The sequence below is a fragment of the Electrophorus electricus genome, chromosome 13 (genome assembly GCF_013358815.1).
Source record: "Electrophorus electricus isolate fEleEle1 chromosome 13, fEleEle1.pri, whole genome shotgun sequence".
Lineage (NCBI taxonomy): Eukaryota > Metazoa > Chordata > Actinopteri > Gymnotiformes > Gymnotidae > Electrophorus > Electrophorus electricus.
Window position 1 is genome coordinate 8,075 of NC_049547.1, and position 16,008 is coordinate 24,082.

Here is a 16,008-nt window from a genome sequence, read left to right on the forward strand (position 1 = left end):
TCCTCGTTAGTATAGTGGATAGTATCTCCGCCTGTCACGCGGAAGACCGGGGTTCGATTCCCCGACGGGGAGAGTTCCTACTTCAGTGCACTGCAGAGGAACTTCTGACTTGGCACCCTTTTCAGGAAGGATAAAGTTGAATCCTATGCCCACGTTTGCTCTAGATTCATCTACATAGATGAATAAAGACACTCGCACATTGTAGATCAATCCTTTGATAAAGCACCCTAGAGAGAATTTGGTGCCCATTGGTGATGTTATCTCTAAGCAGGCGTGACAAAACCTGCATACAACCAAGGCTGAGACTTAAGAGGATGGAAAGATTTTTTCAATTTCATAAACTACATCAAATGCTTTGCTGGTGTCAAATATTGTAATGACATTAAATGTGGTGACTTGACAATGCCTTGAAGGGTAGTACTTGGTAACTGTCCATCTTGACTTTGGATTGTACGTATTCACTTGTGACTTGTCTCGGGACTTGAATGTCAAGTCCTGAGATGTACTTGTTACATATACATTTACATTTACGGCATTTCCCAGACACTCTTATCCAGAGCGACTTACAAAAGGGCTTTGTCATGTACTCATAGAATACATCCTAGCCATTACAGTAGGTTGGAGTCCAATATAGAAATGATCGAGATTACTGTAGAAATACAGGGATCACTGCTGTTGCCTAGAAGTACAAAATGCATGAGGTCTATCTTAAACAATGATAAGTGCAATAAACAATAAGTTCTAAAGTTTGTTAGACAGCATCAGTGTAATAAATAATACTCTACATTAAGTGCTAATTCAGTTCTGTCAATAAAGGAGCAGGGTCATTTGTCATTTAAATATTCCATGAATAGATGGGTCTTCAGTCTGTGTTTGAAGCCTGCAAGGGACTCCGCTGTCCGGACAGCAAGCGGAAGTTAATTCCACCATCTGTGAGCCAGGACAGGAAATAGTCTCAACGCTTGTCTTCCATGAGACTTGAAGCATGGCATTTCAAGCCAAGCCATACTTGAGGTTCGAAGAACGCGAGGTTACGAATCGGGCTTTGACCATTAACTCAATGTATGAAGGGGCTGGCCCATTTTTGGCTTGGTAGGCAAGCATCAAGATTTTAAATCTGAGGTGTGCAGCTACTGGAAGCCAATGAAGGGAGCGCAGCAGCGGGGTAACACAGTTCAGCATTTAACACTATCATCCCCTCCCTGCTCACTACTAAGTTGGAGGATCTAGGACTGCATACATCCCTGTGCGACTGGATCTCCAACTTCCTAACAGACAGACCACAATCAGTACGGGTGGGCAACCGTGCCTCATCCACCCTCACCCTCAGCACTGGAGCTCCTCAGGGTTGTGTCCTAAGCCCCCTGCTCTACTCACTGTACACCTACGACTGCACAGCCACTTCCAGCTCCACCATCATTGTCAAGTTTGCTGACGACACCGTTGTCACGGGCCTGATCTCGGACAACGATGAGAGGGCCTACCTGGAGGAGATTAAACACCTGGAAAACTGGTGCCAGGAAAATAATCTCCTCCTAAACGTCAGTGAGACAAAGGAGCTGATCGTGGATTGCAGCAAGAAGCAGGAGCGGCACTACCAACCCGTGAGGATCAGTGGAACCACGGTGGAAAGAGTAGATAGTTTCAGGTACCTTGGTGTTCACATCTCGCAGGACCTGTCCTGGTCCCGCCATACCAACTCCCTGGCAAAGAAGGCTCGTCAGCGTCTTTACCACCTCAGACGCCTAAGAGACTTCAGACTGCCCTCCAAGGTACTGCGGAACTTCTACACCTGCACTATCGAGAGCATCCTCACGGGGAACATCACAGTGTGGTTTGGGAACAGCAACAAGCAGGACAGACAAACACTCCAAAGGGTAGTGCGTTCAGCAGAGCGCATCACTCATACGGAACTTCCTGACCTGCAGACCATCTACTACAAGCGGTGCCAGACCAAGGCCAGGAGGATTGTGAAGGACCCCACCCATCCCAACAATAGGCTCTTCTCTCTGTTGAGGTCAGGGAAGTGCTTTCGCTCCCTGAAGACCAAGACAGAGAGACGGAAGAGGAGCTTCTTCCCACAGGCCGTTCGGGCACTGAATCAGGGAAACTGATAAACTGTGGGGACTACCACCACCATGTAACATAACTGTAAATATGTTCAAATTCCCACCATGTAACATATAACTGTAAATGCCATGGCAAGCATATACAAAAAGAGAACTAGAGGACAGTGTGCACTCATTCTTCCAGCAAAGCCATCAGGAAAGAAACATTCCCTCACACTACACGCAGGAGTCGAAACGGCATGGGGACCCCCGCTGGATTTCAAGTGCAACGCCGTAACCTCCCGACCATCGCAGCTGTCGCACAGCTTGGGCACTTCGGGGTTAAGTCCTAGGTCTTCCTCAAGTTCAATTAAGAGTCCCCATCTGTCATTGATTCAGGGTTGTAAATGGCCTGAGATGTAAATTCAAAGATTTGGGAATCTCACAAATGGTCCACTCGCTATTTTAGCAAGCTAATGTCAATTCTAGTTGAACAGGTGCTCAAAAGCTTGTCAGAGTATTAGATTGATTCGCTACCTACAACACTAACGTGGTATCCAAGGTTTCCAAGGCGAAGATGTGGGACGGCTCAAGGTGGCTCAGCAATTTTGCATGCACACTGCTTTAAAAAAAAAATCAAAAAAATCACACCTAGCTGATGAAGGTGTCATGTAAAGCTTTCAAAGGAATGCTATTAGTACATTTGAGCAGAAATGTAAGTCAACAAATTTGAAACTTGCACATTGATAATAAATTAGTGCAGGACATCGCTTGACCTAAGTTGAATGTTGACAAGAGAGTGCAGCTCAGTACAGGAATTTGCAATAGAATAATCAAACATATTGCAAAGAGAGTCAAAGCCAAATCTGATAAAAATATTCCATATGACCTAACTCATAGTGTAGAGCAATCACGTGTTTAGCACACAGGGATAGCCAAAATGCTTTGAATATTTTGCATTTTTACAAGAATTGGAAAAGAAATACAAATGATAAGCCAGCACACCGACATTGTTAAAAGAGGAGAAAGAAGACTGGGTCAACATCACCAGAATGTGTTTAAAAACCTTTTTGTTCTAGGCGCACTGACATAAAATACTTCAAAACCTGTGGGACGTGTACATCTCAGTCTGTTTCTTTTGGCGGGCATGTAGCTGTCCTCGTTAGTATAGTGGATAGTATCTCCGCCTGTCACGCGGAAGACCGGGGTTCGATTCCCCGACGGGGAGAGTTCCTACTTCAGTGCACTGCAGAGGAACTTCTGACTTGGCACCCTTTTCAGGAAGGATAAAGTTGAATCCTATGCCCACGTTTGCTCTAGATTCATCTACATAGATGAATAAAGACACTCGCACATTGTAGATCAATCCTTTGATAAAGCACCCTAGAGAGAATTTGGTGCCCATTGGTGATGTTATCTCTAAGCAGGCGTGACAAAACCTGCATACAACCAAGGCTGAGACTTAAGAGGATGGAAAGATTTTTTCAATTTCATAAACTACATCAGATGCTTTACTGGTGTCGAATATTGTAAGACATTAAATGTGGTGACTTGACTATGACTTGAAGGGAAGTACTTGGTAACTGCATCTTGCCTTTGGATTGTACGTGTTCACTTTTGACTTGTGTCGGGACTTGAGTGTCAAGTCTTGAGATGTACTTGTTACATTTACATTTACATTTATGGCATTTAACAGGCGCTCTTATCCAGTGCGACTTACAAAGGTGCTGTGTTATTTACTCATAGAATACAGCCTAGTCATTACAGTAGGTTGGAGTCCAATATAGAAATGATCGAGATTACTGTAGAAATACAGGGATCACTGCTGTTGCCTAGAAGTACAAAATGCATGAGGTCTATCTTAAACAATGATAAGTGCAATAAACAATAAGTTCTAAAGTTTGTTAGACAGCATCAGTGTAATAAATAATACTCTACATTAAGTGCTAATTCAGTTCTGTCAATAAAGGAGCAGGGTCATTTGTCATTTAAATATTCCATGAATAGATGGGTCTTCAGTCTGTGTTTGAAGCCTGCAAGGGACTCCGCTGTCCGGACAGCAAGCGGAAGTTAATTCCACCATCTGTGAGCCAGGACAGGAAATAGTCTCAACGCTTGTCTTCCATGAGACTTGAAGCATGGCATTTCAAGCCAAGCCATACTTGAGGTTCGAAGAACGCGAGGTTACGAATCGGGCTTTGACCATTAACTCAATGTATGAAGGGGCTGGCCCATTTTTGGCTTGGTAGGCAAGCATCAAGATTTTAAATCTGAGGTGTGCAGCTACTGGAAGCCAATGAAGGGAGCGCAGCAGCGGGGTAACACAGTTCAGCATTTAACACTATCATCCCCTCCCTGCTCACTACTAAGTTGGAGGATCTAGGACTGCATACATCCCTGTGCGACTGGATCTCCAACTTCCTAACAGACAGACCACAATCAGTACGGGTGGGCAACCGTGCCTCATCCACCCTCACCCTCAGCACTGGAGCTCCTCAGGGTTGTGTCCTAAGCCCCCTGCTCTACTCACTGTACACCTACGACTGCACAGCCACTTCCAGCTCCACCATCATTGTCAAGTTTGCTGACGACACCGTTGTCACGGGCCTGATCTCGGACAACGATGAGAGGGCCTACCTGGAGGAGATTAAACACCTGGAAAACTGGTGCCAGGAAAATAATCTCCTCCTAAACGTCAGTGAGACAAAGGAGCTGATCGTGGATTGCAGCAAGAAGCAGGAGCGGCACTACCAACCCGTGAGGATCAGTGGAACCACGGTGGAAAGAGTAGATAGTTTCAGGTACCTTGGTGTTCACATCTCGCAGGACCTGTCCTGGTCCCGCCATACCAACTCCCTGGCAAAGAAGGCTCGTCAGCGTCTTTACCACCTCAGACGCCTAAGAGACTTCAGACTGCCCTCCAAGGTACTGCGGAACTTCTACACCTGCACTATCGAGAGCATCCTCACGGGGAACATCACAGTGTGGTTTGGGAACAGCAACAAGCAGGACAGACAAACACTCCAAAGGGTAGTGCGTTCAGCAGAGCGCATCACTCATACGGAACTTCCTGACCTGCAGACCATCTACTACAAGCGGTGCCAGACCAAGGCCAGGAGGATTGTGAAGGACCCCACCCATCCCAACAATAGGCTCTTCTCTCTGTTGAGGTCAGGGAAGTGCTTTCGCTCCCTGAAGACCAAGACAGAGAGACGGAAGAGGAGCTTCTTCCCACAGGCCGTTCGGGCACTGAATCAGGGAAACTGATAAACTGTGGGGACTACCACCACCATGTAACATAACTGTAAATATGTTCAAATTCCCACCATGTAACATATAACTGTAAATGCCATGGCAAGCATATACAAAAAGAGAACTAGAGGACAGTGTGCACTCATTCTTCCAGCAAAGCCATCAGGAAAGAAACATTCCCTCACACTACACGCAGGAGTCGAAACGGCATGGGGACCCCCGCTGGATTTCAAGTGCAACGCCGTAACCTCCCGACCATCGCAGCTGTCGCACAGCTTGGGCACTTCGGGGTTAAGTCCTAGGTCTTCCTCAAGTTCAATTAAGAGTCCCCATCTGTCATTGATTCAGGGTTGTAAATGGCCTGAGATGTAAATTCAAAGATTTGGGAATCTCACAAATGGTCCACTCGCTATTTTAGCAAGCTAATGTCAATTCTAGTTGAACAGGTGCTCAAAAGCTTGTCAGAGTATTAGATTGATTCGCTACCTACAACACTAACGTGGTATCCAAGGTTTCCAAGGCGAAGATGTGGGACGGCTCAAGGTGGCTCAGCAATTTTGCATGCACACTGCTTTAAAAAAAAAATCAAAAAAATCACACCTAGCTGATGAAGGTGTCATGTAAAGCTTTCAAAGGAATGCTATTAGTACATTTGAGCAGAAATGTAAGTCAACAAATTTGAAACTTGCACATTGATAATAAATTAGTGCAGGACATCGCTTGACCTAAGTTGAATGTTGACAAGAGAGTGCAGCTCAGTACAGGAATTTGCAATAGAATAATCAAACATATTGCAAAGAGAGTCAAAGCCAAATCTGATAAAAATATTCCATATGACCTAACTCATAGTGTAGAGCAATCACGTGTTTAGCACACAGGGATAGCCAAAATGCTTTGAATATTTTGCATTTTTACAAGAATTGGAAAAGAAATACAAATGATAAGCCAGCACACCGACATTGTTAAAAGAGGAGAAAGAAGACTGGGTCAACATCACCAGAATGTGTTTAAAAACCTTTTTGTTCTAGGCGCACTGACATAAAATACTTCAAAACCTGTGGGACGTGTACATCTCAGTCTGTTTCTTTTGGCGGGCATGTAGCTGTCCTCGTTAGTATAGTGGATAGTATCTCCGCCTGTCACGCGGAAGACCGGGGTTCGATTCCCCGACGGGGAGAGTTCCTACTTCAGTGCACTGCAGAGGAACTTCTGACTTGGCACCCTTTTCAGGAAGGATAAAGTTGAATCCTATGCCCACGTTTGCTCTAGATTCATCTACATAGATGAATAAAGACGCTCGCACATTGTAGATCAATCCTTTGATAAAGCACCCTAGAGAGAATTTGGTGCCCATTGGTGATGTTATCTCTAAGCAGGCGTGACAAAACCTGCATACAACCAAGGCTGAGACTTAAGAGGATGGAAAGATTTTTTCAATTTCATAAACTACATCAGATGCTTTACTGGTGTCGAATATTGTAAGACATTAAATGTGGTGACTTGACTATGACTTGAAGGGAAGTACTTGGTAACTGCATCTTGCCTTTGGATTGTACGTGTTCACTTTTGACTTGTGTCGGGACTTGAGTGTCAAGTCTTGAGATGTACTTGTTACATTTACATTTACATTTATGGCATTTAACAGGCGCTCTTATCCAGTGCGACTTACAAAGGTGCTGTGTTATTTACTCATAGAATACAGCCTAGTCATTACAGTAGGTTGGAGTCCAATATAGAAATGATCGAGATTACTGTAGAAATACAGGGATCACTGCTGTTGCCTAGAAGTACAAAATGCATGAGGTCTATCTTAAACAATGATAAGTGCAATAAACAATAAGTTCTAAAGTTTGTTAGACAGCATCAGTGTAATAAATAATACTCTACATTAAGTGCTAATTCAGTTCTGTCAATAAAGGAGCAGGGTCATTTGTCATTTAAATATTCCATGAATAGATGGGTCTTCAGTCTGTGTTTGAAGCCTGCAAGGGACTCCGCTGTCCGGACAGCAAGCGGAAGTTAATTCCACCATCTGTGAGCCAGGACAGGAAATAGTCTCAACGCTTGTCTTCCATGAGACTTGAAGCATGGCATTTCAAGCCAAGCCATACTTGAGGTTCGAAGAACGCGAGGTTACGAATCGGGCTTTGACCATTAACTCAATGTATGAAGGGGCTGGCCCATTTTTGGCTTGGTAGGCAAGCATCAAGATTTTAAATCTGAGGTGTGCAGCTACTGGAAGCCAATGAAGGGAGCGCAGCAGCGGGGTAACACAGTTCAGCATTTAACACTATCATCCCCTCCCTGCTCACTACTAAGTTGGAGGATCTAGGACTGCATACATCCCTGTGCGACTGGATCTCCAACTTCCTAACAGACAGACCACAATCAGTACGGGTGGGCAACCGTGCCTCATCCACCCTCACCCTCAGCACTGGAGCTCCTCAGGGTTGTGTCCTAAGCCCCCTGCTCTACTCACTGTACACCTACGACTGCACAGCCACTTCCAGCTCCACCATCATTGTCAAGTTTGCTGACGACACCGTTGTCACGGGCCTGATCTCGGACAACGATGAGAGGGCCTACCTGGAGGAGATTAAACACCTGGAAAACTGGTGCCAGGAAAATAATCTCCTCCTAAACGTCAGTGAGACAAAGGAGCTGATCGTGGATTGCAGCAAGAAGCAGGAGCGGCACTACCAACCCGTGAGGATCAGTGGAACCACGGTGGAAAGAGTAGATAGTTTCAGGTACCTTGGTGTTCACATCTCGCAGGACCTGTCCTGGTCCCGCCATACCAACTCCCTGGCAAAGAAGGCTCGTCAGCGTCTTTACCACCTCAGACGCCTAAGAGACTTCAGACTGCCCTCCAAGGTACTGCGGAACTTCTACACCTGCACTATCGAGAGCATCCTCACGGGGAACATCACAGTGTGGTTTGGGAACAGCAACAAGCAGGACAGACAAACACTCCAAAGGGTAGTGCGTTCAGCAGAGCGCATCACTCATACGGAACTTCCTGACCTGCAGACCATCTACTACAAGCGGTGCCAGACCAAGGCCAGGAGGATTGTGAAGGACCCCACCCATCCCAACAATAGGCTCTTCTCTCTGTTGAGGTCAGGGAAGTGCTTTCGCTCCCTGAAGACCAAGACAGAGAGACGGAAGAGGAGCTTCTTCCCACAGGCCGTTCGGGCACTGAATCAGGGAAACTGATAAACTGTGGGGACTACCACCACCATGTAACATAACTGTAAATATGTTCAAATTCCCACCATGTAACATATAACTGTAAATGCCATGGCAAGCATATACAAAAAGAGAACTAGAGGACAGTGTGCACTCATTCTTCCAGCAAAGCCATCAGGAAAGAAACATTCCCTCACACTACACGCAGGAGTCGAAACGGCATGGGGACCCCCGCTGGATTTCAAGTGCAACGCCGTAACCTCCCGACCATCGCAGCTGTCGCACAGCTTGGGCACTTCGGGGTTAAGTCCTAGGTCTTCCTCAAGTTCAATTAAGAGTCCCCATCTGTCATTGATTCAGGGTTGTAAATGGCCTGAGATGTAAATTCAAAGATTTGGGAATCTCACAAATGGTCCACTCGCTATTTTAGCAAGCTAATGTCAATTCTAGTTGAACAGGTGCTCAAAAGCTTGTCAGAGTATTAGATTGATTCGCTACCTACAACACTAACGTGGTATCCAAGGTTTCCAAGGCGAAGATGTGGGACGGCTCAAGGTGGCTCAGCAATTTTGCATGCACACTGCTTTAAAAAAAAAATCAAAAAAATCACACCTAGCTGATGAAGGTGTCATGTAAAGCTTTCAAAGGAATGCTATTAGTACATTTGAGCAGAAATGTAAGTCAACAAATTTGAAACTTGCACATTGATAATAAATTAGTGCAGGACATCGCTTGACCTAAGTTGAATGTTGACAAGAGAGTGCAGCTCAGTACAGGAATTTGCAATAGAATAATCAAACATATTGCAAAGAGAGTCAAAGCCAAATCTGATAAAAATATTCCATATGACCTAACTCATAGTGTAGAGCAATCACGTGTTTAGCACACAGGGATAGCCAAAATGCTTTGAATATTTTGCATTTTTACAAGAATTGGAAAAGAAATACAAATGATAAGCCAGCACACCGACATTGTTAAAAGAGGAGAAAGAAGACTGGGTCAACATCACCAGAATGTGTTTAAAAACCTTTTTGTTCTAGGCGCACTGACATAAAATACTTCAAAACCTGTGGGACGTGTACATCTCAGTCTGTTTCTTTTGGGGTGCATGTAGCTGTCCTTGTTAGTATAGTGGATAGTATCTCCGCCTGTCACGCGGAAGACCGGGGTTCGATTCCCCGACGGGGAGAGTTCCTACTTCAGTGCACTGCAGAGAAACTTCTGACTTGGCACCCTTTTCAGGAAGGATAAAGTTGAATCCTATGCCCACGTTTGCTCTAGATTCATCTACATAGATGAATAAAGACACTCGCACATTGTAGATCAATCCTTTGATAAAGCACCCTAGAGAGAATTTGGTGCCCATTGGTGATGTTATCTCTAAGCAGGCGTGACAAAACCTGCATACAACCAAGGCTGAGACTTAAGAGGATGGAAAGATTTTTTCAATTTCATAAACTACATCAGATGCTTTACTGGTGTCGAATATTGTAAGACATTAAATGTGGTGACTTGACTATGACTTGAAGGGAAGTACTTGGTAACTGCATCTTGCCTTTGGATTGTACGTGTTCACTTTTGACTTGTGTCGGGACTTGAGTGTCAAGTCTTGAGATGTACTTGTTACATTTACATTTACATTTATGGCATTTAACAGGCGCTCTTATCCAGTGCGACTTACAAAGGTGCTGTGTTATTTACTCATAGAATACAGCCTAGTCATTACAGTAGGTTGGAGTCCAATATAGAAATGATCGAGATTACTGTAGAAATACAGGGATCACTGCTGTTGCCTAGAAGTACAAAATGCATGAGGTCTATCTTAAACAATGATAAGTGCAATAAACAATAAGTTCTAAAGTTTGTTAGACAGCATCAGTGTAATAAATAATACTCTACATTAAGTGCTAATTCAGTTCTGTCAATAAAGGAGCAGGGTCATTTGTCATTTAAATATTCCATGAATAGATGGGTCTTCAGTCTGTGTTTGAAGCCTGCAAGGGACTCCGCTGTCCGGACAGCAAGCGGAAGTTAATTCCACCATCTGTGAGCCAGGACAGGAAATAGTCTCAACGCTTGTCTTCCATGAGACTTGAAGCATGGCATTTCAAGCCAAGCCATACTTGAGGTTCGAAGAACGCGAGGTTACGAATCGGGCTTTGACCATTAACTCAATGTATGAAGGGGCTGGCCCATTTTTGGCTTGGTAGGCAAGCATCAAGATTTTAAATCTGAGGTGTGCAGCTACTGGAAGCCAATGAAGGGAGCGCAGCAGCGGGGTAACACAGTTCAGCATTTAACACTATCATCCCCTCCCTGCTCACTACTAAGTTGGAGGATCTAGGACTGCATACATCCCTGTGCGACTGGATCTCCAACTTCCTAACAGACAGACCACAATCAGTACGGGTGGGCAACCGTGCCTCATCCACCCTCACCCTCAGCACTGGAGCTCCTCAGGGTTGTGTCCTAAGCCCCCTGCTCTACTCACTGTACACCTACGACTGCACAGCCACTTCCAGCTCCACCATCATTGTCAAGTTTGCTGACGACACCGTTGTCACGGGCCTGATCTCGGACAACGATGAGAGGGCCTACCTGGAGGAGATTAAACACCTGGAAAACTGGTGCCAGGAAAATAATCTCCTCCTAAACGTCAGTGAGACAAAGGAGCTGATCGTGGATTGCAGCAAGAAGCAGGAGCGGCACTACCAACCCGTGAGGATCAGTGGAACCACGGTGGAAAGAGTAGATAGTTTCAGGTACCTTGGTGTTCACATCTCGCAGGACCTGTCCTGGTCCCGCCATACCAACTCCCTGGCAAAGAAGGCTCGTCAGCGTCTTTACCACCTCAGACGCCTAAGAGACTTCAGACTGCCCTCCAAGGTACTGCGGAACTTCTACACCTGCACTATCGAGAGCATCCTCACGGGGAACATCACAGTGTGGTTTGGGAACAGCAACAAGCAGGACAGACAAACACTCCAAAGGGTAGTGCGTTCAGCAGAGCGCATCACTCATACGGAACTTCCTGACCTGCAGACCATCTACTACAAGCGGTGCCAGACCAAGGCCAGGAGGATTGTGAAGGACCCCACCCATCCCAACAATAGGCTCTTCTCTCTGTTGAGGTCAGGGAAGTGCTTTCGCTCCCTGAAGACCAAGACAGAGAGACGGAAGAGGAGCTTCTTCCCACAGGCCGTTCGGGCACTGAATCAGGGAAACTGATAAACTGTGGGGACTACCACCACCATGTAACATAACTGTAAATATGTTCAAATTCCCACCATGTAACATATAACTGTAAATGCCATGGCAAGCATATACAAAAAGAGAACTAGAGGACAGTGTGCACTCATTCTTCCAGCAAAGCCATCAGGAAAGAAACATTCCCTCACACTACACGCAGGAGTCGAAACGGCATGGGGACCCCCGCTGGATTTCAAGTGCAACGCCGTAACCTCCCGACCATCGCAGCTGTCGCACAGCTTGGGCACTTCGGGGTTAAGTCCTAGGTCTTCCTCAAGTTCAATTAAGAGTCCCCATCTGTCATTGATTCAGGGTTGTAAATGGCCTGAGATGTAAATTCAAAGATTTGGGAATCTCACAAATGGTCCACTCGCTATTTTAGCAAGCTAATGTCAATTCTAGTTGAACAGGTGCTCAAAAGCTTGTCAGAGTATTAGATTGATTCGCTACCTACAACACTAACGTGGTATCCAAGGTTTCCAAGGCGAAGATGTGGGACGGCTCAAGGTGGCTCAGCAATTTTGCATGCACACTGCTTTAAAAAAAAAATCAAAAAAATCACACCTAGCTGATGAAGGTGTCATGTAAAGCTTTCAAAGGAATGCTATTAGTACATTTGAGCAGAAATGTAAGTCAACAAATTTGAAACTTGCACATTGATAATAAATTAGTGCAGGACATCGCTTGACCTAAGTTGAATGTTGACAAGAGAGTGCAGCTCAGTACAGGAATTTGCAATAGAATAATCAAACATATTGCAAAGAGAGTCAAAGCCAAATCTGATAAAAATATTCCATATGACCTAACTCATAGTGTAGAGCAATCACGTGTTTAGCACACAGGGATAGCCAAAATGCTTTGAATATTTTGCATTTTTACAAGAATTGGAAAAGAAATACAAATGATAAGCCAGCACACCGACATTGTTAAAAGAGGAGAAAGAAGACTGGGTCAACATCACCAGAATGTGTTTAAAAACCTTTTTGTTCTAGGCGCACTGACATAAAATACTTCAAAACCTGTGGGACGTGTACATCTCAGTCTGTTTCTTTTGGCGGGCATGTAGCTGTCCTCGTTAGTATAGTGGATAGTATCTCCGCCTGTCACGCGGAAGACCGGGGTTCGATTCCCCGACGGGGAGAGTTCCTACTTCAGTGCACTGCAGAGGAACTTCTGACTTGGCACCCTTTTCAGGAAGGATAAAGTTGAATCCTATGCCCACGTTTGCTCTAGATTCATCTACATAGATGAATAAAGACGCTCGCACATTGTAGATCAATCCTTTGATAAAGCACCCTAGAGAGAATTTGGTGCCCATTGGTGATGTTATCTCTAAGCAGGCGTGACAAAACCTGCATACAACCAAGGCTGAGACTTAAGAGGATGGAAAGATTTTTTCAATTTCATAAACTACATCAGATGCTTTACTGGTGTCGAATATTGTAAGACATTAAATGTGGTGACTTGACTATGACTTGAAGGGAAGTACTTGGTAACTGCATCTTGCCTTTGGATTGTACGTGTTCACTTTTGACTTGTGTCGGGACTTGAGTGTCAAGTCTTGAGATGTACTTGTTACATTTACATTTACATTTATGGCATTTAACAGGCGCTCTTATCCAGTGCGACTTACAAAGGTGCTGTGTTATTTACTCATAGAATACAGCCTAGTCATTACAGTAGGTTGGAGTCCAATATAGAAATGATCGAGATTACTGTAGAAATACAGGGATCACTGCTGTTGCCTAGAAGTACAAAATGCATGAGGTCTATCTTAAACAATGATAAGTGCAATAAACAATAAGTTCTAAAGTTTGTTAGACAGCATCAGTGTAATAAATAATACTCTACATTAAGTGCTAATTCAGTTCTGTCAATAAAGGAGCAGGGTCATTTGTCATTTAAATATTCCATGAATAGATGGGTCTTCAGTCTGTGTTTGAAGCCTGCAAGGGACTCCGCTGTCCGGACAGCAAGCGGAAGTTAATTCCACCATCTGTGAGCCAGGACAGGAAATAGTCTCAACGCTTGTCTTCCATGAGACTTGAAGCATGGCATTTCAAGCCAAGCCATACTTGAGGTTCGAAGAACGCGAGGTTACGAATCGGGCTTTGACCATTAACTCAATGTATGAAGGGGCTGGCCCATTTTTGGCTTGGTAGGCAAGCATCAAGATTTTAAATCTGAGGTGTGCAGCTACTGGAAGCCAATGAAGGGAGCGCAGCAGCGGGGTAACACAGTTCAGCATTTAACACTATCATCCCCTCCCTGCTCACTACTAAGTTGGAGGATCTAGGACTGCATACATCCCTGTGCGACTGGATCTCCAACTTCCTAACAGACAGACCACAATCAGTACGGGTGGGCAACCGTGCCTCATCCACCCTCACCCTCAGCACTGGAGCTCCTCAGGGTTGTGTCCTAAGCCCCCTGCTCTACTCACTGTACACCTACGACTGCACAGCCACTTCCAGCTCCACCATCATTGTCAAGTTTGCTGACGACACCGTTGTCACGGGCCTGATCTCGGACAACGATGAGAGGGCCTACCTGGAGGAGATTAAACACCTGGAAAACTGGTGCCAGGAAAATAATCTCCTCCTAAACGTCAGTGAGACAAAGGAGCTGATCGTGGATTGCAGCAAGAAGCAGGAGCGGCACTACCAACCCGTGAGGATCAGTGGAACCACGGTGGAAAGAGTAGATAGTTTCAGGTACCTTGGTGTTCACATCTCGCAGGACCTGTCCTGGTCCCGCCATACCAACTCCCTGGCAAAGAAGGCTCGTCAGCGTCTTTACCACCTCAGACGCCTAAGAGACTTCAGACTGCCCTCCAAGGTACTGCGGAACTTCTACACCTGCACTATCGAGAGCATCCTCACGGGGAACATCACAGTGTGGTTTGGGAACAGCAACAAGCAGGACAGACAAACACTCCAAAGGGTAGTGCGTTCAGCAGAGCGCATCACTCATACGGAACTTCCTGACCTGCAGACCATCTACTACAAGCGGTGCCAGACCAAGGCCAGGAGGATTGTGAAGGACCCCACCCATCCCAACAATAGGCTCTTCTCTCTGTTGAGGTCAGGGAAGTGCTTTCGCTCCCTGAAGACCAAGACAGAGAGACGGAAGAGGAGCTTCTTCCCACAGGCCGTTCGGGCACTGAATCAGGGAAACTGATAAACTGTGGGGACTACCACCACCATGTAACATAACTGTAAATATGTTCAAATTCCCACCATGTAACATATAACTGTAAATGCCATGGCAAGCATATACAAAAAGAGAACTAGAGGACAGTGTGCACTCATTCTTCCAGCAAAGCCATCAGGAAAGAAACATTCCCTCACACTACACGCAGGAGTCGAAACGGCATGGGGACCCCCGCTGGATTTCAAGTGCAACGCCGTAACCTCCCGACCATCGCAGCTGTCGCACAGCTTGGGCACTTCGGGGTTAAGTCCTAGGTCTTCCTCAAGTTCAATTAAGAGTCCCCATCTGTCATTGATTCAGGGTTGTAAATGGCCTGAGATGTAAATTCAAAGATTTGGGAATCTCACAAATGGTCCACTCGCTATTTTAGCAAGCTAATGTCAATTCTAGTTGAACAGGTGCTCAAAAGCTTGTCAGAGTATTAGATTGATTCGCTACCTACAACACTAACGTGGTATCCAAGGTTTCCAAGGCGAAGATGTGGGACGGCTCAAGGTGGCTCAGCAATTTTGCATGCACACTGCTTTAAAAAAAAAATCAAAAAAATCACACCTAGCTGATGAAGGTGTCATGTAAAGCTTTCAAAGGAATGCTATTAGTACATTTGAGCAGAAATGTAAGTCAACAAATTTGAAACTTGCACATTGATAATAAATTAGTGCAGGACATCGCTTGACCTAAGTTGAATGTTGACAAGAGAGTGCAGCTCAGTACAGGAATTTGCAATAGAATAATCAAACATATTGCAAAGAGAGTCAAAGCCAAATCTGATAAAAATATTCCATATGACCTAACTCATAGTGTAGAGCAATCACGTGTTTAGCACACAGGGATAGCCAAAATGCTTTGAATATTTTGCATTTTTACAAGAATTGGAAAAGAAATACAAATGATAAGCCAGCACACCGACATTGTTAAAAGAGGAGAAAGAAGACTGGGTCAACATCACCAGAATGTGTTTAAAAACCTTTTTGTTCTAGGCGCACTGACATAAAATACTTCAAAACCTGTGGGACGTGTACATCTCAGTCTGTTTCTTTTGGCGTGCATGTAGCTG

At 45.1% G+C, this 16,008-nt stretch overlaps 5 non-coding genes across 5 annotated transcripts; all 5 read left to right on the plus strand.

Annotated features, from left to right (window-relative positions):
• On the plus strand, positions 1-72 carry trnad-guc. Its single transcript has one exon. It is a non-coding gene; the product is annotated as a tRNA-Asp (tRNA).
• A 3,132-nt stretch (positions 73-3,204) lies between these two features.
• trnad-guc lies at positions 3,205-3,276 on the plus strand. The gene has a single exon. It is a non-coding gene; the product is annotated as a tRNA-Asp (tRNA).
• A 3,129-nt stretch (positions 3,277-6,405) lies between these two features.
• On the plus strand, positions 6,406-6,477 carry trnad-guc. Its single transcript has one exon. It is a non-coding gene; the product is annotated as a tRNA-Asp (tRNA).
• A 3,129-nt stretch (positions 6,478-9,606) lies between these two features.
• On the plus strand, positions 9,607-9,678 carry trnad-guc. Its single transcript has one exon. It is a non-coding gene; the product is annotated as a tRNA-Asp (tRNA).
• Positions 9,679-12,807: 3,129 nt separating this feature from the next.
• Positions 12,808-12,879, plus strand: trnad-guc. Its single transcript has one exon. It is a non-coding gene; the product is annotated as a tRNA-Asp (tRNA).
• Positions 12,880-16,008: the final 3,129 nt, after the last annotated feature.